At 40.2% G+C, this 23,462-nt stretch overlaps 7 non-coding genes across 7 annotated transcripts; 4 read left to right on the top strand and 3 right to left on the bottom strand.

Annotated features, from left to right (window-relative positions):
* Positions 1-2,738: 2,738 nt before the first annotated feature.
* On the bottom strand, positions 2,739-2,811 carry trnaa-agc. Its single transcript has one exon. It is a non-coding gene; the product is annotated as a tRNA-Ala (tRNA).
* Positions 2,812-3,514: 703 nt separating this feature from the next.
* LOC120530426 lies at positions 3,515-3,730 on the bottom strand. Its single transcript, XR_005633966.1, has one exon. It is a non-coding gene; the product is annotated as a small nucleolar RNA U3 (small nucleolar RNA).
* A 3,845-nt stretch (positions 3,731-7,575) lies between these two features.
* On the bottom strand, positions 7,576-7,648 carry trnaa-agc. The gene has a single exon. It is a non-coding gene; the product is annotated as a tRNA-Ala (tRNA).
* A 9,204-nt stretch (positions 7,649-16,852) lies between these two features.
* trnaa-agc lies at positions 16,853-16,925 on the top strand. Its single transcript has one exon. It is a non-coding gene; the product is annotated as a tRNA-Ala (tRNA).
* A 1,253-nt stretch (positions 16,926-18,178) lies between these two features.
* LOC120530424 lies at positions 18,179-18,394 on the top strand. Its single transcript, XR_005633964.1, has one exon. It is a non-coding gene; the product is annotated as a small nucleolar RNA U3 (small nucleolar RNA).
* A 177-nt stretch (positions 18,395-18,571) lies between these two features.
* trnaa-agc lies at positions 18,572-18,644 on the top strand. Its single transcript has one exon. It is a non-coding gene; the product is annotated as a tRNA-Ala (tRNA).
* Positions 18,645-22,055: 3,411 nt separating this feature from the next.
* Positions 22,056-22,144, top strand: trnay-gua. The gene is given in 2 exon segments: positions 22,056-22,092; positions 22,109-22,144. It is a non-coding gene; the product is annotated as a tRNA-Tyr (tRNA).
* Positions 22,145-23,462: the final 1,318 nt, after the last annotated feature.

Raw genomic sequence — 23,462 nt, 5'->3', positions numbered from 1 at the left:
CAAATACCCGCGCTCAGAAATATACATTTATTTTAGTGAACACAATATAATTAAAACGGTTTAATTATATTTTAATATGATGTTTGTTTTTCAATGCGTTTCCCACGGAGTGTACCAAATCTGGTAAATTACCCAGGATCCTTTAGGAATGCAAAATAACTCCAGGTGACCCAATCGTCGTTCTCATTTCCCCCTTTAGTGAAACTGAGCCGGGCAACAGCAGCTGGTGATACAAAGCAAGAGTAGCCCACTATGGGTAAACACGAGGCTGGCCGACGATATCCTTCTTGTCTGTCGCATCGATTGTTTTCTCCTACGCGGTAACCACAACGTAAACGTCACTGCCCGTCAGTCGACACAGTGGGGTGCGCGTGGCTGGCTTGTTTTTCGTCTTCAGACAGATAAGGCGTTTGAGGGTCTGCGTGCGGTCATCGGACATTCTAAAAGTTAGTTTATAACGCCGTGCAGTGTGTCCGGTTAAACACACGCTTAAGAGACGTCACGACTTGGTTGCTTCCTTTAACGCCAGAACCCTCTCTGCTCTGCGCTTCACCTGCTTTTCTCGTAAGTTTGTTTTCAATTTCCATATAATGAATTAAAAGACAGCATAAAGCATGGATTTCATATTCTCTCCTTTTTCCCCCTTTAGGACTTTATTTTTCCATAGACCAATAACGGGGAAGTCGTTTTCTGCATTGATGTTTTTGAGCAGATTTCAATGCCTGAAAAAAAAAAACTTATAATCACTTATTGATTTTTAATTACGCAATTCCGTAATGATAATCTTTTTATTTTTTCTTAGAACAGCTAGCGCCATTCCCCGCTCGGGATCTTCACTAATACATAATGATTTAGACTGACAGAGATCCACTTCATAAAGCTAGCCTACACGATTATATCTCTCCATACCTACCTGACTCAGCAGGTGCCAGTCAGTCTCCTCGTCAGCTCCAGTGATCGTCCTTGGGGGATTCGAGAATGGCCAGGACTGAACAGCACTCATTGGGACCCTTGGGCACGTGGCGGATTGACTTTTACAGGTGTTGACGTCACGTGGCTTTTTCACATTTATCTTTTGGTTATTTCTGTTTCATGTGAAATTTACATACAATTATTTTTATTCAGATTTTACTAATATTGACATTTAACCCAGCAATGGCGTTGTCAGTTTTGAGCACCTTGTCCCCAGTCACTCCAAGTTTGGCTCACGGGAGGTGTTTCTTGAAGCATGAGCTCTTGTCCCCGTCATGAGCTGAACTGACCTGTTACATTTACTTATTAAAGAGGTTTAGGTTTGTTATGCACTTCTGTTACAGCTCCTGCTTATTCCATGCTCGTACGTATATATCATCTTTATTTAGAACAGGTGAGAAAAGTTATCCTCCATTAACTGTAACGTGTTAAAAAAAAACTACTCAGAATTTTTGCCTGTGTTCTTTCCTTCCGATTTTCATAAAAATTGGAACAGTCATCAACAGCAACAGCCATTTCTTTGATAAAAGCATCCGTCACTCGCTAAGAAAAGAAAAAAACAGTTCTGCTCCATGTCATAACTGGCGGAACAGGAGACCAAACACTTAAGAAACCATATCTTTAGGAAAAATAATATTTTTATTATAAATGTAAGTTTTATTTAAACAGTACAAAATACAAAGTACAAGGCAACATTTTCTTTTTCAAATCTCCCACCACTCAAAAAAGAATTACCACTGCTATTATAGAAATATACAAAAGAAAAAGCAACATTATCTTGTTCCTTCCTCTCTCACACCAATGACATTTTCACTCATAAACAAACGTCCACTGCTGTTATAGCATATCATTTTCCATTACACAGTCTTAACAAAAATATTACTGTAGAAAAACATTCACATTCCACTTCTATTTTTACAGTTCAAATTGTCCTTTTTCCAAAATATTGGACCATCGTCCATTTACACTTCCCAGTAAATGCCCTGTTTTATTCTGTTTATGACCACATGAAAGTTTTGGGAATTGAGATCTACAGAATGAATACGGGTAAAAAACTGGGCACTGAAGACAAATAAGATTAATAGCAAACTCAACATGTAGAAGAGTAGATTTCTGAGCTTTTGTGGGAAGGCACTGATACTTAAAGCTGATATTCTACCTGCCTGCCTCCATGTGGGTCAGACTGCCTAGGCGTCTGGGACGATCCATTAGGAATTTTTTTCTTTCAATTTCTGTGGAGTGGGAAGTATGAAAGCGTTTGAAGATACTGTAATATATGGAACTCTCGAGTACTAGGGTGTTGTACAGTGTTAGCCATTATGAATGTAGAGAAGAGCCAAGCAAAATGACACCTTTTATTGGCTAACTAAAAAGGCTCTTCTCTACATGGAACTCTCGATAAAGGAAGGAGGACGAAGTGTAATTAACAAGCAGATAAATCTGGATGTTTTTTTCCTTAGCCTCATTTGCGGAAATCTGAACTTGCCGTTGCAACACAAATGTCAATATTTTACAGCTCTCTGGTTTTCTTTTGATTAGAGACCTTTGGTAAATTGGTCAAAAACTATAAATGACAATGAATATATGGTAACATATTTGTGAAATACCAGTAAGTCATAAATCTAAAAGGATCTTGCTGCATAAAGCAACACAGAGTATAATTTCTGGTTTTCTTAGTTTGTTAATGTCTTCCTGGTAGCCTCCCATACATTAGATTTTGTATTTTTTGAGCGAGTCAAGTGAGCAGGTGACAATAGGAAGGCTGCTGGAGAATGCGGGCATCGATCCCGCTACCTCTCGCATGCTAAGCGAGCGCTCTACCATTTGAGCTAATTCCCCTCCATAAAACCGTACTTCGTTCCTTGAAAAACTTTTCTTTTGATCAATTCCACACCAGAGTTTAAAACTATAAAACCAGATATGTAAACCAGAATGGCACGAATACGCAGCATTAATAAAATGAAAATGTAACTTGCAGAATCAGACATCTCCACTGACCTTGAAAAAACTGTACGATCTCGTTTGACCATTTGAGCTAATTCCCCTCCTTGAGCTTACTATATTACAGTGTATTACTTGACAATGTTGTGTGGTGATGGGTCGTTCTTGAACGACTCGTTCATTTGGAACGAATCTTTAATGTGACTCGTGGGAGTGATTCTTTCAGTCGCGCATGCGCATTTGCGCAACTTCTTAGTTTCCTTACTGTATTGGAATTGATTCAGTTGTTTCGAGTCTTTGGGTTTTTCGAGTCGTTCGTTCATCACTTGACAGCCCCATACGCTTAACCTAGTATGCAGTCTGAGCCGGAACGAAACGAGTCGAAAAATGATTCGTTCATTTTGCTGAACGAGGCTCAAAGGTCCGAGTCGGGAAAATGATCCGAACTTCCCATCACTAATGCTGTGTTCTTATGTGCTGTTCGTCGTCTGCTTCATATTTATTCTCTTTCAGTTATTAGACATGTTAAATAAAAACATTGCTAAAAGCGCTTAAAAAGACAATTTTCCCAAATACATCTTTTTTTAAACAGATAAAGTCAACCACTCAGTACGTGTTTTCATCCTCCAACTACTCCGAAAAGCAGCGGAACGGTCATCAACGATAGCAAACAGCTCTAACAAAAGAACATTTACCATCTGATTCGCGCTCAGAAGAAAACACTACCACTCCTCATCGTGGTTGGCGAGACCGAACACTTCAGAAACACATTTCTCTAGTAACAAACTATAGAAATGATCCCTAAAAGTATAGTCTTAATCAGCTACTTCGCCAGAGAACGGACCCACTCCTCTGCCGTATTCTCTAGATTGTGGTACCCAATAACCTGCGCTCAGAAATAGACATTTTTTACTTTCCTGAACACGATATTTTTAAAACGGTTTAATGATATTTTCATTTAATGTTTGATTTCAATGCATTACTCACGGAGAATACCAAATCTGGTAAATGGTTTAATTATATTTTAATCTGATGTTTGTTTTCAATGCATTTCTCACAGAGAGTACCAAATCTGGTAAATTACCCAGGATCCTCTATGAATGCAAAATAACTCCAGGTGACCCAATCGTCGTTTTCATTATCCCCTTTCATAGTGAAATCGAGCCGGGCAACAGCAGCTGGTGATACAAAGCAAAAGTAGCCCACAATGGGTAACCACGAGGCTGGCTGACGATATCCTTCTTGTCTGTCGCATCGATTGCTGCAACCCTAGCGGTAACCACAACGTAAACGTCACCTGCCCGTCAGTCGACACAGTGGGGTGCGCGTGGCTGGCTTGTTTTTCGTCTTCAGACAGATAAGGCGTTTGAGGGTCTGCGTGCGGTCATCGGACATTCTAAAAGTTTATAACGCCGTGCAGTGTGTCCGGTTAAACACACGCTTAAGAGACGTCACGACTTGGTTGCTTCTTTTAACGCCAGAACCCTCTCTGCTCTGCGCTTCACATGCTTCTCTCTTAAGTTCGTTTTCAATTTCCATATAATTGATTAAAAGACAGCATCAAGCATGAATTTCATATTCTCTCCCTTTTCCCCCTTTAGGACTTTATTTTTCCATAGACCGGGGAAGTCGCTTTCTCCATTGATGTTTTTGAGCAGATTTTAATGCCTGAAAAAAAACTTATAATCACTTATTGATTTTTAATTACGCAATTCCGTAATGATAATCTTTTTATTTTTTCTTAGAACAGCTAGCGCCATTCCCCGCTCGGGATCTTCTCTAATACATAATGATTTAGACTGACAGATGTCCACTTCATAAAGCTAGCCTACACGATTATATCTCTCCATACCTACCTGACTCAGCAGGTGCCAGTCAGTCTCCTCGTCAGCTCCAGTGATCGTCCTTGGGGGATTCGAGAATGGCCAGGACTGAACAGCACTCATTGGGACCCTTGGGCACGTGGCGGATTGACTTTTACAGGTGTTGACGTCACGTGGCTTTTTCACATTTATCTTTTGGTTATTTCTGTTTCATGTGAAATTTACATACAATTATTTTTATTCAGATTTTACTAATATTGACATTTAACCCAGCAATGGCGTTGTCAGTTTTGAGCACCTTGTCCCCAGTCACTCCAAGTTTGGCTCACGGGAGGTGTTTCTTGAAGCATGAGCTCTTGTCCCCGTCATGAGCTGAACTGACCTGTTACATTTACTTATTAAAGAGGTTTAGGTTTGTTATGCACTTCTGTTACAGCTCCTGCTTATTCTATGCTCGTACGTATATATCATCTTTATTTAGAACAGGTGAGAAAAGTTATCCTCCATTAACTGTAACGTGTTAAAAAAAAAACTACTCAGAATTTTTGCCTGTGTTCTTTCCTTCCGATTTTCATAAAAATTGGAACAGTCATCAACAGCAACAGCCATTTCTTTGATAAAAGCATCCGTCACTCGCTAAGAAAAGAAAAAAACAGTTCTGCTCCATGTCATAACTGGCGGAACAGGAGACCAAACACTTAAGAAACCATATCTTTAGGAAAAATAATATTTTTATTATAAATGTAAGTTTTATTTAAACAGTACAAAATACAAAGTACAAGGCAACATTTTCTTTTTCAAATCTCCCACCACTCAAAAAAGAATTACCACTGCTATTATAGAAATATACAAAAGAAAAAGCAACATTATCTTGTTCCTTCCTCTCTCACACCAATGACATTTTCACTCATAAACAAACGTCCACTGCTGTTATAGCATATCATTTTCCATTACACAGTCTTAACAAAAATATTACTGTAGAAAACATTTATATTCCACTTCTATTTTTACAGTTCAAATTGTCCTTTTTCCAAAATATTGGACCATCGTCCATTCACACATCCCTATTCCCCATTCCCTAATACCCACTAACCCTTACAAATCTCCTTAGCAGCTGCAAATCCTCACATCCCTGTATCTCTCTTCACTTTCCTTTCCAGGTTCTTTTCCAAAACTCTTTTGTACCCATTATAACATCTCTCCTCACATTTCGCATTATCACTCCTCTCACATTTCACTTCATCAGAATACACCCGACATCCCATATTCTTGTTTTTGTCAGACAATTAACATCCATCTCAAAAAGGCTTCCTTCGAGCTCCTACCATTCCCAGGTAGACCCTCATCTCTGAAAATTAAGTCATAAGAAAAATCAACTTAATCTCTTACCTTTTGCAATAATCCAGCTGCACTCCCAAAACATGTTTCTGACTGTCACCACCTGGGCACAAGTGGGCTCGAACACTTACTTGTCTGTGACCAACATTGTCTAAATAACCTCTTCCTCACACATGATCACACCCCACAACATCAACCTGTTTATGTTCTTTAATGCATTTTCCAACCCTTCTGGCCATACACTGTAAAAATCCCCACTTCAAATTTTATTTTCAAAAGCTGATCCTCCTCCTTCCATAAAGCTCCTAACAGCTTTATACAAATCCCTCTGTTTGCAGAACAAAGCTGAAAAATTGGCAGAAGTCACATTACACTGTGTGGATTATAAGCGCATAGCCAAAGTTTGGGTGACAAGCTTCAAAAAGGTACGGTAACATCATTCATAATGATCAAACTTGTGGAGTGCCTAGGAGATCGACCCAGCAGAACTTGCCTCTCATTCGAAATGTCTTCAGATGGGTGGAAGATCGAAATATCCCCTTGATGTTAGTCAATTTTGACCAAGAAAAAGCTTTTGATAAAAGTACATCATGGTTTTCTTTATAAATTCCTAAAAAATGGGGCTAAGGTCATTTTTTCTAAGTTGGGTGAAAACTTTGTATCATTCAGCAATAAGTAGGGTCAACGTGAATTGGGTTCCTTACTGCAAAAATATCTCAGTCCAATTCCCAAGTATTTTTCAAGAATTCAAAGGGGCTACAGGCCCCAAAATGAATATAAAGAAAACAGACCTTGTTTTGTATCGGAAATAGAAATTTCAGAATGATTCTGTTTATGACCACATGAAAGTTTTGGGAATTGAGATCTACAGAATTAAAACGGGTAAAAAAACTGGGCACGGAAGACAAATAAGATTAATAGCAAACTCAACATGTGGAAGAGTAGATTTCTGAGCTTTTGTGGGAAGGCACTGATACTTAAAGCTGATATTCTTCCTGCCTGCCTCCATGTGGGTCAGACTGCCTAGGCGACTGGGACGTTTAGGAATTTTTTCTTTCAATTTCTGTGGGGTGGGAAGTATGAAAGCATTTGAAGATACTGTTATTATATGGAGCTCTCTATAAAGGAAGGAGGAGGAAGTGTAATTAACACGCAGATAAATCTGGATGTTTTTTCCTTAGCCTTATTTGCAGAGATCTGAAATTGCCGCTGCAACACAAGTGTCAATATTTTACAGCTCTCTGGTTTTCTTTTGATTAGAGACCTTTGGTAAATTGGTCAAACACTGTAAATGACAATGAATATATGGTAACAGATTTGTGAAACACCATTAAGTCATAAATCTAAAAGCATCTTGCTGCATAAAGCAACACAGGGTATAATTGCAGGCTTTATTAGTCTGTTAATGTCTTCCTATGTAGCCTCCCATACATTTAAAGGTGTTGTATTTTTTGTACAGAGTTAGTCGAGTCGAGTGAGTAAGTGACAATAGGAAGGCGGCTGGAGAATGCGGGCATCGATCCCGCTACCTCTCGCATGCTAAGCGAGCGCTCTACCATTTGAGCTAATTCCCCTCCTTATGTCACCCTCTTTCGTTCCTTGAAACACTTCTTTTCTTTTAATCAGTTCTACTTCAACTACTGACCAGAGTCGAAAAAAACTACAAAGCCAGATATTTAAACCAGAATAATACGAAAACGCAGCATTAATAAAAAGAAAATGTAACTTGCAGAATCACACATCTCCACTGACCTCGAGGAAACTGTACGATCTCGTGAGACCGATTGATGAGTATCTGGCTCCCCGGGTTGGTTTACTCAGGTCGGAATCCTGGGAAAAAAATACAACCAAAAGGTTTAGCTCATTCTTTCTAGAATTTAACTTGATTACGGTTATGCCGCCGTCTCTCTTTAAGGGAGAGAATGTAGAGGGTGGTCCAGATCTAATTATGCAGATCCAGATCGTCTGGATGACTTTGATTTATGCGGGGACGATTCCAGTTCGGTGTGAAGACAATTCTTCTTGTCGTCAGTTCGCACGCTTCTCGATGGTCCGGGATATTTCGGGTGATTTTCTATGTAATAAACTAAATAAGATATAACGTAATGAAAATTTTATAATTAGATCTGGACCACCCTCTACTGGCATGACCTCTTCTTCTTCTTTCTGCTGGTCCTGCTAGGGGTTGCCACAGCGGATCATCTTTTTCCATATCGTCCCGTCTTTGTCACTCCCACCATCTGCATGTCCTCTCTCACCACGTCTCCTTTTTCTCTTGCCTGGCTGCTCTATTGTTTCTCATGGACGGAAATACTGTGTGCCATCGGGAATCTTGCAGAGAAACTGAAACACATGTACACGTCTTTTGGACATGTTACTTTGCAACAGGAGCGAGGCGTAGGTGTCGGCAAAGGTGGGATCTCTAGGTGGTGCGTGTTGATCATGTGAAACAGCTCTTAAAGCCAAGAGTTTAGAGTTTTAAACAAACAAAGCTTTTTGTGCAGTATAATTAGTCTGGTGAAACACACCTTATGGGATTCTCGACAAAAACTAATAAGAACAGTAAAAACTGAAAGAGGGGTAGTTCACCATGTAAAGGATGTGTTGATTAAACAGTTTAAAAAGGGGGGAGCAAAGGGGATACATCTGCACCAGCTAAAGAACAACGGAAAACAGTATTCGATTATAACAAAATGGTGTAATTAACAATAACGTATACTGAGAAAAAGTTGATTATTTTTATTTAAACTTTGTACTTTAATGTGCTTAGTTAATACTGTATATACTACTACTGTTCTGTGTAAATTATGTCTCTTCGCTTAATTTGTTTTAGATGTAAATATTCTTTAATAAAAATTTGTTCTTAAAAAAAAAAATCCGTTTTCAATAATAAGGCGTCACCCTTAAAAGTCAAAGTTCTTCCTTTGCATAAATTAAGTCTGCACTTTGTTATTTTTATTTTGTCCTCCCGGTTTTCTCTCGCCGCTTCCTCTCCTGTAAAAATCAACTTCTAGGATATTTACACGTCATTTTAAACGCATTGGCTCCAGCAGACCCCCGTGACCCTGTAATTGGGATATAGCGGGTTGGATAATGGATGGTTGGATTTTAAACGAGCATCCACAAACTGCATCGCTCCTCTTCTTCCTTTTTCCAAAATACACGATAACGGACGTAAAACAGTTTAATTTGAAACGCGTGGCCTCCTGCAAATTTTTTTGTACTAAACTTCTTTTATTTAGTATCTTATTAAAAAACAGTTATGAAGATAAAATCTTATTAGTTTTTCTCTCTCGGCTCCCTTTCCGTACCCCAAGTCCCTCGGGCTAAAACCAAGGCATAAAAAACAATAATTTCCAATAAAAGTTAATAGGAATGAATTATTGAAGCTTATCTTACCTTTGGGGTCTCTTATCAATCGAAATGGCCTTTTCGTAAAATGATTTTCTGCGGCGAAAACCCTTTTTGCTTGTTAGTAAGCTCACATCTGGAGTTCCATAAGACTCCTTTAATCATATTTATTCTGGCCCAGTCTTTTCCCCCAACCTTTATTTTTCCGGATCTTCCGAGGACTACTTTGTCTTTATCTAATTTAGCTTTAATTAATGAATCCTGCTTTACCTTTTTCCATACCTTCACTGCTGTGGGACATTCCCACATTAGGTGACCTACCAACTCGTTCTTCACACATCCTTCTCTGGGGCATTTAGGATCTCTGAATATTTTCTTTTTGCTTAAAGCCAAATTTGTCTCTAATACCTCGTGAGCAGCAAGCCAAGCTAAGTCTGCCAACTTGGAGGTTGGAAATTTTCTCCCAAATCTTTCTCTGTTGTTTCTTGGACTTCCCTTGGATTGTTACGGGTTTCTGTCTGTCCTTTAACTCTTTCACCAGATCCTTCCAAACCTCTTTTTCACCCTTCGTAAACTCACAATCCTTAGTACAGTCCAGCATTCTCCTGTAAATGTTCAGGATACTGAATTCATAAAGGCCTGGATGTTGGTTTTTATCCAGGACACTCACAAGCCCAGAGACTCCTCACTCAGTCTCTCGAGCGCCCCGATCAGAGCCTCCATTGACTCCGTGAAGATCGCAGCATCGTCAGCAAAGTCAACATCTCTTTCTTCCCCAACAGATGCCCCACAGCCGCTGGACCCCACGACCTTGCCCAACACCCAGTCCATACAAGCATTGAACAGAGTAGGAGCAAGAACACCCCTGATGAACCCCAGAATCAACTGGGAAAAATGCAGAGGTTCTGCCTCCACTCTGCCCAGCACTCACAGTACCAGTGTACAGGCCAGCCAAGATGTCCAGCAACCTCGAGAGGATCCCGTGAACCCTCAGGATGTCCCACAGGGCAGCTCGATCAACTGAGTCGAACGCTTTGCAAAAATTGACAAAGGCTGCAAAGAAACTCTGCCAATATTCGCGTTTGCGCTCTATGAGAACCCTCAATTCCAGACTAAGATCCAGACCTTTAATGACCTCTTGGGCACAGCCATCAGCAGTGTGTCTGTCTGCGGAGAGAGTGTCGACCTTGTCTAGAGGTTTACTTACCTTGGCAGTGACATTCATGTCTCTGGTGACTTGTCCTAAGAAGTCGGTAAATGGACTGGGAAAGCATGGGGGGTCATGAGGTCGCTGGAAAGGGGTGTGTGGCGCTCCCGATATCTTTGCAAAAGGATGAAGGTCCAAGTCTTTAGAGTCCTGGTGCTTCCTGTCTTGCTATATGGTTGTGAGACATGGACACTATCCAGTGACCTGAGACGAAGACTGGACTCCTTTGGTACTGTGTCTCTCCGGAAAATCCTTGGGTACCATTGGTTTCACTTTGTGTCGAATGAACGGTTGCTCACAGAGTCCCAAATGAGGCGCATTACCTGCATTGTGAGGGAGTGTCAGTCACGGCATTACGTCCATGTGGCACGTTTCCCCGAGAGGGACCCGGCTTGTAAGATCCTCATGGTTGGGGGCCCGAGTGGCTGGACCACGCCAAGGGGTCGCCCATGTAACACCTGGCTGCGGCAGATAGAGGGTCATTTCCAGAGGGTAGGACCAGACCGTCTGTCTGCCTGGGGGGTTGCCAACCGGGATCCCGAGCTGTTTCAACGTGTAGTGGGTGCGGCAACGCACTGTACCAGTGCATGCTCCCCAACTTGACTTGACTTGAATTCATACGGTCTATTGTTTTTAGTTGTGTAGAGTCCAAACTTTCTAACATGCCCACACCTCCTGCAAAAATCTCAAAAGTGTTATATGCTTCCCACACCAAAGCCAACTATACATCCATGAAAGTTCAGTAGGTGCTCCGTTTAACACTGAGGCTTGATGGTAGTTTTAGTGACTGATTAGCCAAAGAACCAGATGATGATGAAATTACTTTAGGTCTTGTTTTTCTGCCAACGTGAAGTTACTTTATGAGGGACTAATGTATCTGAGTTTAAATGTAACAAGTAACACATCTTCCAAATGTTTGCTGCAGTGCGAGTCTTTTCTAATGTAAGCTCCATTACAGGCCAGTTACAGGTTTTATTCACTTTTTTAATCTATGACTTTTTAAAAAGCACCTTTTCACCACTGTTTCTTCTGCAATCATTTGTATAGACTGATTTAGGGGGTTTAATCATAGGACCCCCTAAATCAAAGGCAAGGCATTCATCTTTACAATTATGCTTCTTCTCTTTATCTCACAGAACAGAAAACCTGTTACTTTTTTTCTGGTTTTCTGGGATTATTTCCTTTATATAAAAAATTTTTTTTTTGAAAATCACACATATTCCCATAATCTCAGTACATAACTCAGAAGTCTTTTTGCTAAAATACATGACCAATGTCCACTTTTCATACATTTATCATTGATTAAAGAACCATTCCCAGTAGATGCCCTATTCCCCATTCCCTAATACCCACAAACCCTTTTGTCTCTAGTTAGCAGCTGAGATTCCCTACTTCTCCATTTCTCTCTTCACTTTCCCTTCCAGGTCCTTTTCCAAACTCTCATCACATTTTTCTTTATCGTTATACACCTGGCATCCCATATCCTCCTCTTTGCCAGACTAATGATCATCCATATCAGTTGAGATCATTTCAGTTGAGCCCCTACTATTCCCAGGTAGACCATCGCCTTTCAACATTAAATCATAAGAATAAGACAAATCAACTGAATCTTCTACCTTTTCCAACAATCCTTCCACACTTTTTATGCACCTGCACTACCAAAACACGTCCTGACCCTCTCCACCTGGGCACAGTTTGGCCTTCGACACTTCCTTGACTGTGACAAACCTTCTCTAAACAGCCTCTCCCTCACACGCCATCATCCAGTTTAAGTCCTTTAAAGCATTTTCCACCGTTTTGGCTGTACCAATATCCCCATTTCTGATTTTATTTTCAAACTCTTATCCTCTTCCATTGTATGCCTAACAGCTTTATACAAAATCTTCTGTTTGCAGGACAAAGCAACAGCTGCAAATTCTGTGTACTTCCATCCATCCATTATCCAACCAACTATATCCTAACTACAGGGTCATGGGGGTCTGCTGGAGCCAGTCCCAGCCAACACAGGGTGCAAGGCAGGAAACAAACCCTGGGCAGGGCGGAAGCCCACCGCAGGGCACGCGCACACACACACACTCACACACACACACACACACACTAGGGACAATTTAGAATCACCAATGCACCTAACCTGCATGTCTTTGGACTGTGGGAGGAAACCCGGAGTACCCGAAGGAGAATATGCAAACTCCCCAAAGGGAGGACCCTGGAAGCGAGGCAGCAGCGCTACCCACTGTGTCACCGTGCCGCCCTTCTCTGCACTTTTTTTTCAATTTTGTTGCATATTCATCGCCTCCTCGTTTCTCCTTTGCCTTTGGTATGAAATTCAATCGCACTGTCAGAGGCCTCATTACTTATGTGAACCACAGAGTCACAAAATACTGGAATTTCTGTGCAACGCGTGAATTCAAAGCCTTTTACAAAGATGTATAAAAAAACACAGTCCGTCTGTAGCTGGACATCTCTGATATCTCTACCTCCATTACCCTCCCTTCATTCCATATCAGATCATTTTATCATGTCATATCTGCACCCCTACACAAAACAAAACACTGTTGCTTTTTTAACTTTCACTCCCACCTAATGAAGTAAAGGAAAAAACATCACTAAATACAAACATGAAGATTGAATCTCCATTTTCACTAAGAAGGCCCTACTCCTCATTGTTATGCATTGAAAGAGTATCAATGTTTCTTAGAATTATTTTGTGTTGTCTGATGGAAAAGGAAAGTTTGCATTTGTGATGTATGGTGTGCTATGGGTACATTGGTTTATTGAAACAAAACACCATAAATCAGCTTCCATAACCACAAAAAACTTTCAGCACACAAAAAATGTGCGTGCTAGCATATTTAAGTTTTTGTTTTTCGTACTGCAAAGTTGTGTGGGTCATTGGCAATAATTTACAGTGCTGCTGCAAATACACTAACTTTATGCAAATTTATTTTTTATGCTACTGCCACTTTATAGCAATACAAATATTCATAAAAATAGTCTTGCACATTGAAACAATGAATTAATACTGACAGTTAAAACACTGCTTACGTGCAAGTTTATGTGCAGTTATCTATTTGAAGTCATTGTTTTAATCATTTATCCATCCATCCATCCATTATCCAACCCGCTATATCCTAATTACAAAGTCAGGGGGTCTGCCGGAGCCAATCCCAGCCAACACAGGGTGCCAAGCAGGAAACAAACCCTGGGCAGGGTGCCAGCCCACCACATAATCATTTATTGTATTGCATTTTTTGACTGTGAAAATGACAGTTAATGTAATGCATATTTACAGTGAATTCACCTGTTTACCCCAAAATGTACATCAAGCATACATGATTGCCTCTAACAATTTTTTCTAATACTTTTTTAAATCAAATGATCACTTTGCTCCGTACTTTGTAATTATGGCAGAAGAAGGTTACTGGTTTCCAATTTCCTATGTTTTCCATGTCACCCTTTTCTGGAATCAAGGATATTGTTCCTTCCTTCCATATTTCTGTAATCCCAACCTTTGTAGTATTTCTTGGAAGGTCAGCTGGTACGTACCCACAGTTTTCACAACCTTGCGATGATCTGTTTTTTTTTTTTTACCAAGATGCTCTCTCGTGGCAATTTCAAGGAAGCTATCAAAAAGGAAACTTCAGTTTGAATGATGGGTACTCCCCTCCCTTGAGCTGAAGAAGACAACACCCCAGGAGCACTGCCTCTTCTGTTTTACTCTTCAAACTCCAGTTGTAACAGTGGCAGTTCTTTAGAAGTGTCCAGTCACAGCATGCTACCTTCCAGTTCTAGTGACAGTGAAGCATATACAGAGATGATAATTTTGTTCAAATCGTACACTACACTCATACAAATCCTGGTTCTTTCATGACACTTTGTGGTTCTTTACTGGGTTGTGTGGGTCCTCGTAGAACTATTGCTTAAGAAAGCACCATTTATTTCTGGGAAGGGTTCTTTGCATATAAAGTTGGTCCTTTGTGCTTTGAAGAATGTCTTCTTGTGTAGAAAAAAAACCCAACATCTTTAATGTTTGGCCCCTAGGAGGACATTAACACACTAAGAAAGCCTGAAATTAGCTGTGTTGTTTTATGCAGCAAGATCCTTTTAAATTTATGACTTATTGGTATTTCACAAATCTGTATTTATGGTCATTTACTGTATGGCACCAGTTACAGATCTAAATAAATAAAAGTTTTTTCTGGAACCTTCATGTGGATAGGTCTATTGAAAACTAAAAATGATTCCTCTATGGCATCACTCTGAAGAACCGCACTGGCACTTTTATTTTTAAGAGTGTTTGACATCATTTCTGAATGTGCATGGTTTGACAAGAGTGCTGGTCAGTTTTCCAAGCTACCATTCACTCTCTGTTCATAAGCGACAGCATGTTAGATGTGTGATTGTGAATGTGCCCAATAGATGTGCACAGCAGCTCATCCAGCAGCACACACTGAAACCAAAATACAGGGTGCACATGTGCTCTGATACCAGTTATGACGAGCCGCTGACTTTCTCTGCACGTACTGTGTATCGAAGTGTTAAGTTGAAATGCGCTGGTCAACAAAATCTTTATTTGAAACCTTTAGCTGACCTGTAACTTCCTAGTAAGTAGTGAGAAATAGTGATGAGAAATTCCTTAAAAGCAAACTGACGCTGAGAATCACATGAGTTGACATACCTGAACATACTTGTGGTGGTTGACGAATTATGATGCTTTGGGAAAGTCATTTGGTAATGAAGCAATACCTGGAGGACCTACAATTACTCAGTTGGCAGTATTGCAACTGGGCGATCTGTTAATTGTTAATTTGGCACAATTGCCCTGTGGTCTGCAAACAGGTTAAGAACTAAGCCTGCTGGTGTGTTTTTATTTTATTTATTTCTTTTTTATTTATTGCGTGCTTTATATTCAAGCTTTTTTTCTGCTTTGTGCATACAGTATAACATGTTCACAGATTTCCATGCTTGCTTGTGCTTTCTGTCAAGTGTTTGATTCTAAACCTGCTACTGGTAAATGTGTGCTGTCTGTTGTTGACAAATACCACACACATGCGCATACGGTATATCTAGTAAAGGAAGGGCGTTCAGACTACTCTCTGGTGTGGCTGCTTATCTTTCAAATAAAGAATTCGGCCAGCTGGTGTTATGCAGGGCGTTCCCCGATTTTGGGCATTCCATGACTGACATCACAGGTATTGTGGGTTGGGGTTAAACCTTTCTGTACATTCAGTAAAACTTTCCCTCACATAATTACTGAGTTGGCAGTATCTCAACTGAGCAATCAGTAATGGTCATTGGTAAACTGGCACACGTGCCTAGGGTCTGCAAACAGGTCAAAAGCTAAGCCTGCTGGTGGGTTTTATTTATCTATTTATTTATTTATATTTTTTTCTTTAATTTTACCTTTACATCTGTACTATTATGGCGTTGTACCGTGTTAGCCATTATGGATGTAAATAGAAGTCATTACCTTTACATCTGAAAACATCTGATACTGTGAAAGTAATTTGGTGACAGATCGTTTTACAATTTTCCTTTCCACTCTTCTCTCTCTCTCTCTCTCTCTGTATGCAGCATATATGTATATATGTAATATATGTAAGTCGTTTGCAGATATTATGATACTAAAGAGATTGTTCCGGCGAAGCTCTGGCTGCGTTCCCACTGGCATGTTAGACTGTCTACGCTCTCTTTATTTTCCTTTATATTTTGGGTTGGTTAGCTACTCTTTTTTTTCCTTATTTTTCTTTTTTCTCCTTGAGCTTTTGAGAAAGATTATTTTCCTCTTATGACAAAGGAGGTACCACTTATATAATGTTTCATGAGGCTTCCCTCAAAATCTGAATTAGTCCTTCAGCCGGATTCAAACTAGCGACCTGAAGATATCACCATATATTACTACAGTCCTCCACTCTACCAACTGATCTATCTAAGGTACAACGAATGTCCCTAATTGTTGCTTTTCGACCTTTCAATATTAAAATAAACAATTTGTTTATAGTAGTCTTACTTTTATGGTCATGATTTCGTATAAAGATGTAATTGCAACTGTGCTTTTGTACAGATCAACTTCGTGTTCCCAGCGGAGAAACAAACTTTTTGTACAAAAAAGACGCAATGAAGCGGATATAGCTATATAATATATATTTCAAATAAAACAGGAAAAGGAGAATACATTTTAGTAAATATCTATGGACGGCCAAAGATGTTTCCAACGTGTGGGGAATTAGCTCAAATGGTAGAGCGCTCGCTTAGCATGCGAGAGGTAGCGGGATCGATGCCCGCATTCTCCAGTGTCTGTTTTAAATCAATAGTGACGTGAGAAATATAAAAAATTAACATTGTGTTACTGCCTCTGTTTACAGTATTGGGGCTATAGATCGAGTAAAGATAAAATGCACGTTACTCCCTCAGATAAATTGATAAAAAAAAAAATGACAAACTGGGACAGTTACCTCTAATCATACCAAAAATTGGACACTATTTTCCACTCGCATTTCTTAAAGGCAGCTGACAGATTTGGCACAAGCGACCCAATACATATTCACCCCCGATCATAACAGCCATTCGGACATGGGTCTGCCTGGGAAACTGAAGAGTTGAATGGCAAAATGGTTCGCATATTTCACTTAATATGAATTTAGATTCACTCTCTTTTTACAGTCGTGTCCATGCAGCCAAATATATAAGCTTTTTTTTTTAAATGTTAAACAGTACATTAAAACAAAACTCTGCAATTTATGTATACCTTTATTATGCCCTTGGTACTTCGGTGGCAGGTCGATAATCGGCCCTTGTTCGTTTCAATGTTCTCCTTGCTAATCCACTGAAGTCATGTTGTCCTGTTTTTAGCGCACATAGATGACGGATCCGAGCTCCTTAAATTCAAATCCCACGACTGGTTACAGTGCGTGTAGACACTGAAAGCTCTCACTCTGTGTGTTCGTTGCCTATTCTCAGGAGAATCCACGTTTACCTTTACATCCTTAATCCATGCATTATACGTTAATCGGTGATGCTACGCATGCCATGTTGTATGTTGGCACTTTGGCCACGGTTGGTTTCTGGCTTACGGGTCCTGCAACCTTTATGTTGACCAAACAGCGGTTTTATAATATGTTGTACTCGATTATTTTTGAAGAAGTTAAAATATGTGGACACAACGTCAGATAAGCAAAGAAATATTTAGACAATGTATATAGTGAAACGAATCATCTCCAAAGAATCAGAAAGAATCACCAGCTGCTGCAGGACGTCTGTAAACGACGCCGGGCCCAGTTTCACTATGAACGGCGGAAGTGAGAATGACGATTTGGTCTCCTGAAGTTATTATGCATTTCCAGAGGATCCTGGGTAATTTACCAGAGTTGGTACTTTTCGTGAAAAATGCATCGAAAACAAACTTCAGACTAAGGAAATATAGTAAAAATTCATTTATTTTGTTAAATAAAGTAACAAATGTCTATTTCTGAGCGCGAGCATTGGGTACCACAATCTAGAGAAGACGGCAAAGGAGTGGGTCCATTCTCTGGCGGGGTAGTTAATTAAGACTATACTTTTAGGGATCATTTCTATAGTTTGTTACTAGAGAAATGTGTTTCTGAAATGTTCGGTCTCGCCAACCACGATGAGGATTGGTAGTGTTTTCTTCTGAGCGCGAATCGGATGGCGAATGCTCTTTTATTAGAGCTGTTTGCTATTATTGATGACCGTTCCGCTATTTTTCGGAGTAGCAGGAGGAAGGAAACACATACTGAGTGGTTGTCTTATTAAATTGTTAAAAATAGATTATGAAGATCTGCGTGAGTTTTTTGTGGTTTAATGGATGTGTCGTTATAAACGATTCGTTAATGATAGGAAAGTCTTATAAGGAATGAGATATGAAAAATCTGAATTCGACGTTGTTAAGTAATAGATTGTGATATAGCAATGTCAGGGAGGGGAATTAGCTCAAATGGTAGAGCGCTCGCTTAGCATGCGAGAGGTAGCGGGATCGATGCCCGCATTCTCCAATAAGCTTTCTTCAAGGCTTATTATTTTGAACAGAATTACATTAAACCCACAATCATAACATAGTACGCTGCCTTTGTTGTCACTTGCAACAGCCATATCCCACCCAGCGCTGCCCGCATAGGCTCAGTGACCCAAAATTGTTTAAACAGCTGATACCAGTTACAATATAACAAACATATTGAATATGTTTCTAATTTTCAATATTATTATTCTTTTATTACATATGTTTAATTTGTTCAGTGCACCTAACTCTAGTTAGTAGGTTCAAATTCCAGTCCAAGCACTGCTTGCCTGGAGTTTGTATTCCAGGGTGTGTGTGCGTGGATTTCTTATTTCTGCTTCTCTGAGACGTCTTATTACTTTTACGGGGACTGTAAAACGATTCAGTGAGAGTGACGATGGCATTCAGGAGTGACATAGTCAGTGGAACCCTGATATTTGCCATGTGATGCTAACTAAGACAGACACAAGCTCTCTAAACAGTAAACTGGGATCGACTGAGGAGGGCAGATGGTCACTGGATTTAATTTGAAGTAGTAATAATAATAATAATTCGACGAATTCAAAAATTGAGAAAATATGTGGCCACGGTATTTTTAAAAAATTCTAATAACTCATCTACGTTATTATATGTGAAACAGCCGGTTCCTGTTTGTGAGGTGGACCATGAAAACGGACAAAGCTATGTAAGACAGTTCTGTTTCAAGGATTTTAGATCCTATCCTGTATATATATAAAAGTAACCACATTGTGTGTGTGTGCATGTGTGTACATGTGTGAGAGAGAAGACAGACTGAGAGAGGAATGAGTGAAATGTTTTCAAACATTATTAAGCCAATTTGTATACAATAAAATTGTTTATTTTTGTCATTGAGTGCATCATTTCACTGTTAAAAGAAAGTCCAGACTGCCAGTTGCAGTATTACTATTTTGACTTTCAGGCATTGGTCATGCTTTTGTCTCAATAATAATAAAAATAATAAAAATAAAATGTTTCCAGGGCATGATCCAACCTGCGAACGCTGCAAACTAGTTCCAGCCTCAATGGGTCACATGTTCTGGGCCTGCACCAAATTAACATCATTCTGGACGAAAATTTTTAATTACCTCTCAGACAGCCTTGGTTGGACTCACAATCCCTCCTAACCCATTAACAGCTGTGTTTGGGGTTCTTCCAGAGGGTCTTAAAGTGGAGAAAGACAAACAAACTGTGATTGCATTCACTACACTGTTGGCACGCAGACTTATTCTGATGAACTGGAAGAACCCAAACTCTCCTCTTTCAAGTCAGTGGGAAACTGAGGTGTTGTACTATTTGAAATTGGAAAAAATCAAATACTCAGAGGATCCGTACAGACTTTTTTCAAAACATGGCAGGATCTAATCAGTAATATTTTAAAATAAGCTCATAAAGCACAGAGAATTTATTAATTTAGGTATGTTTACAGGCCTTAAATTTCACGCCGTTTGGCTTGCTCTCTCTCTTTCAGGGGTGGGGATCGACCTGTTCTTAACTCAGCTTTTCTTTTTGTAAAAACTTGATTGCTTTGTATGGATTGCAATAAAATTAATAAAAAGAAAAATAATAATAATAATACATTTTGTTTAATAGGCGCCTTTCTTAGCACTCAAGGTCACCCTACAATATAATTAAACAACATTAGTAAAATTAAAACAAGAGAATGAGAAATCAAACAGCAATAATTAGCAAACAAACAAAGATAACTGGCAGTAACAGTGCAAAATTCACAATTGGTATGCCAGTTTGAAAAGATAAGTTTTGAGGGTAGTTAAAATGTGTTACTGAATCGAGCTGATGTATATGAGAGAGAAGAGAATTCCCGAGTTGAGGAGCACTATGAGAGACGCCCGAGCTCCCATAGCACAGGATTGATCTGTCCAATCAAAATCTTGTCAATGATTGTCTGCTTGTAGTTACTGTACTTCAGTTAAACTTTGGAACTGACAGAGGTTTCATTTAAACTTTGTTGTATATGCAAATATATCTTTTGTGATTGGCCACCAGATGTGTAAGCACAGCTTGGACTCTGGAACCAATCTCCTTGAGAGGGGCTGGACTCTCTACCACTCTGGAGTTGCCCCCGGTGAGAGGCGCCAAGCAGGTGTGGGCATACTTATTGCCCCCCGACTCGGAGCCTGTGCATTGGGGTTTACCCGGTGGGCGAGAGGGTGGCCTCCCTCCGCCTTTGGGTGGGGAAGGGTCCTGACTGTTGTTTGTGCGTATGCACCGAACAGCAGTTTGGAGTATCCACCCTTTTTGGAGTCTCTGGAGGGGGTGCTAGAGGGCATACCTTCTGGGGATTCCCTCGTTTTGCTGGGAGACTTCAATGCTCACGTGGGCAATGACAGTGAGACCTGGAAGGGGTGATTGGGAAGAATGGCCCCGATCTGAACCCAAGCGGTGTTTTGTTATTGGACTTCTGTGCTCGTCACGGATTGTCCATAACGAACACCATGTTCAAGCATAAGGGTGTTCATATGTGCACTTGGCACCAGGACACCCTAGGCCTCAGGTCGATGATCGACTTTGTGGTCGTGTCGTCGGACTTGCGGCCATATGTCTTGGAAACCCGGGTGAAGAGAGGGGCGGAGCTGTCAACTGATCACCACCTGGTGGTGAGTTGGCTTCGATGGTGGGGGAGGATGCCGGTCAGACCTGGTAGGCCCAAACGTGTTGCGAGGGTCTGCTGGGAACGGCTGGCAGAGTCCCCTGTCAGAAGTAGCTTCAACTCCCACCTCCGGCAGACCTTCAACCACGTCCCGAGGGAGGTGGGGGACATTGAGTCCGAATGGGCCATGTTCCGTGCCTCTATTGTTGAGGCTGCTGACCGGAGCTGTGGCCGCAAGGTGGTCGGTGTAAACTCCTGTAATTTATATTTCATTTTCAGTTACAGAATTATTCCAAATAGGTTTTCGTTCGGCTTTAGGTGTTACATTTGTCCAGCATTAAATAGGTGATGAATGGGTGACAATATAGAATTTACATTAAACTTCCTAAAGGCATTCATTCTTGCCTCAAGTCGCACAGTCCCTGGGCAGTTCCCACATAAATATCCTTCTCTGCATGAAGCTTGCACGACCCCCTCATGTCGCGTTCGGCTTTCTCTGTCGAAATTGAAGCTTCTACAGGCGCCTGGCCACTCTTGGACCCTCTAATGATCTGCTGTGGTTGGCTCTGGTCATCTGACGCAGGGATAAGCTACAGAAACATTTACTCCTTTTTAAAATAAAAGTTGTCAAAAGTAAAAAATATAGTTTAATATAAAAATCTAAATTCTATACTTCACACTTCATAACAATCCTGAAATATTTAAAAATAAAACCAAAACGTAAACAATTTTCTTGTACTGATTTAGCATACAATGTCGAGGGTCGCCATCGATTTCCATCCTTCGATAGCTCAGTTGGTAGAGCGGAGGACTGTAGAGGAGATGACGAAGTTATCCTTAGGTCGCTGGTTCGATTCCGGCTCGAAGGACGGCTGTTTTTTCCTCTCCTCTAATAAAGTCGTCAGCTCGTTACAATTTTGTCTGTTACAAGTCTATTGCTGTACTAGAAAGCATGTCCGAAACCCTTTAGCGGCCCTAAATTGTGCGTTGATTAGGCATTTCTAGCCAGGCTATTCAATTCCTTGCGTCTTGATAAGACTCTTCTCATCTGGGACCCTGAATTGGGTTAAACGGGTGTTAAGAAAAAAAAGTGATTAAAACTGCCTGCCTGTTAAACAAGGACATCCCTTCTTCATTTTTGCCAGCACACTTAAATTAGAAAATCGGAGCACATACAACATTTATTTAAGTTGATTTTTGTTCTCTGAAGTAAGTTTACATAAAAGAGGCCTTTCGTCTTTTAACCAGGTATATATCCTCGACTCTTAACGACTATTTTGGGACTTTCCATAATACTTAATGGGAGAGGGGTGCTTCTGGACTGTACCAATTATCTGTATGCTGATTGGTGCGATTGCTTCGTGCCCCGTACATTATCTAATTAAAGGGGTTTACTTTTAGATTTCTTCAGCCTGCTTATATTATATTGCATAAACTAGGTGGGTGCTTTATCTTATAGTATTGTCCATGTTTGAAACTCTTTTATGAGGATGGTTTAAGACACTTCTTTATTTACTGAGTATTTTCCGCTACAACGGGATTGAAAATGGACGGGTGAGCATAAATAAGGTCATTCATACAAATTTACAGAGCTAATACGATTACAACATAGATTCATTGAACAAGATTTACGACGAAAATAAAAAAAAATAATTAACGTTGAACACAAATTAAATTGTGACGAAACTATCAGACTAAAACGATGTTGCCCTCCAGCTTGTGACTGAAAATTTTTGCCTTAAAAATTCTGAATATAATAATTAATATGGCGCGGAAACGATGCACGTTTCTTTTTAAGCGGTCAGTCGTCACGTAGCTGCCTCCGGTTTATGCCGACCTGATCTCTTGTGAGCTTTTACACGAGTGCCATGAACTAAAATGAGGCGCGAGAAGTTATGTGGACCGTAGCGTATCCCCCGTAACAGAAGTGTAGAACCCGGGGCACAAAACCTGCGTGTTTACTCTGAAGGGGTTCTCAGCCTTCTTTTTTCCTTGCCATTTTGCCCCTACGAATTGAAATGTTTCAAAGTATCACCGTTTGCTTCATTCTTAATAAAACTGCTCAAAAAATTAAAGGAACACTTTGAAAACACTATCAGATCTCAATGGGAAAAAAATCCTGCTGGATATGTCTACTGATATGGACTGGGTAATGTGTTAGGGGTGAAAGGATACCACACCGTTTGA

The sequence above is a fragment of the Polypterus senegalus genome, chromosome 5 (genome assembly GCF_016835505.1).
Source record: "Polypterus senegalus isolate Bchr_013 chromosome 5, ASM1683550v1, whole genome shotgun sequence".
Classification (NCBI taxonomy): domain Eukaryota; kingdom Metazoa; phylum Chordata; class Cladistia; order Polypteriformes; family Polypteridae; genus Polypterus; species Polypterus senegalus.
Note: the sequence above shows the minus strand (reverse complement) of the source record. Positions and strands in the feature narration are given on the sequence as shown.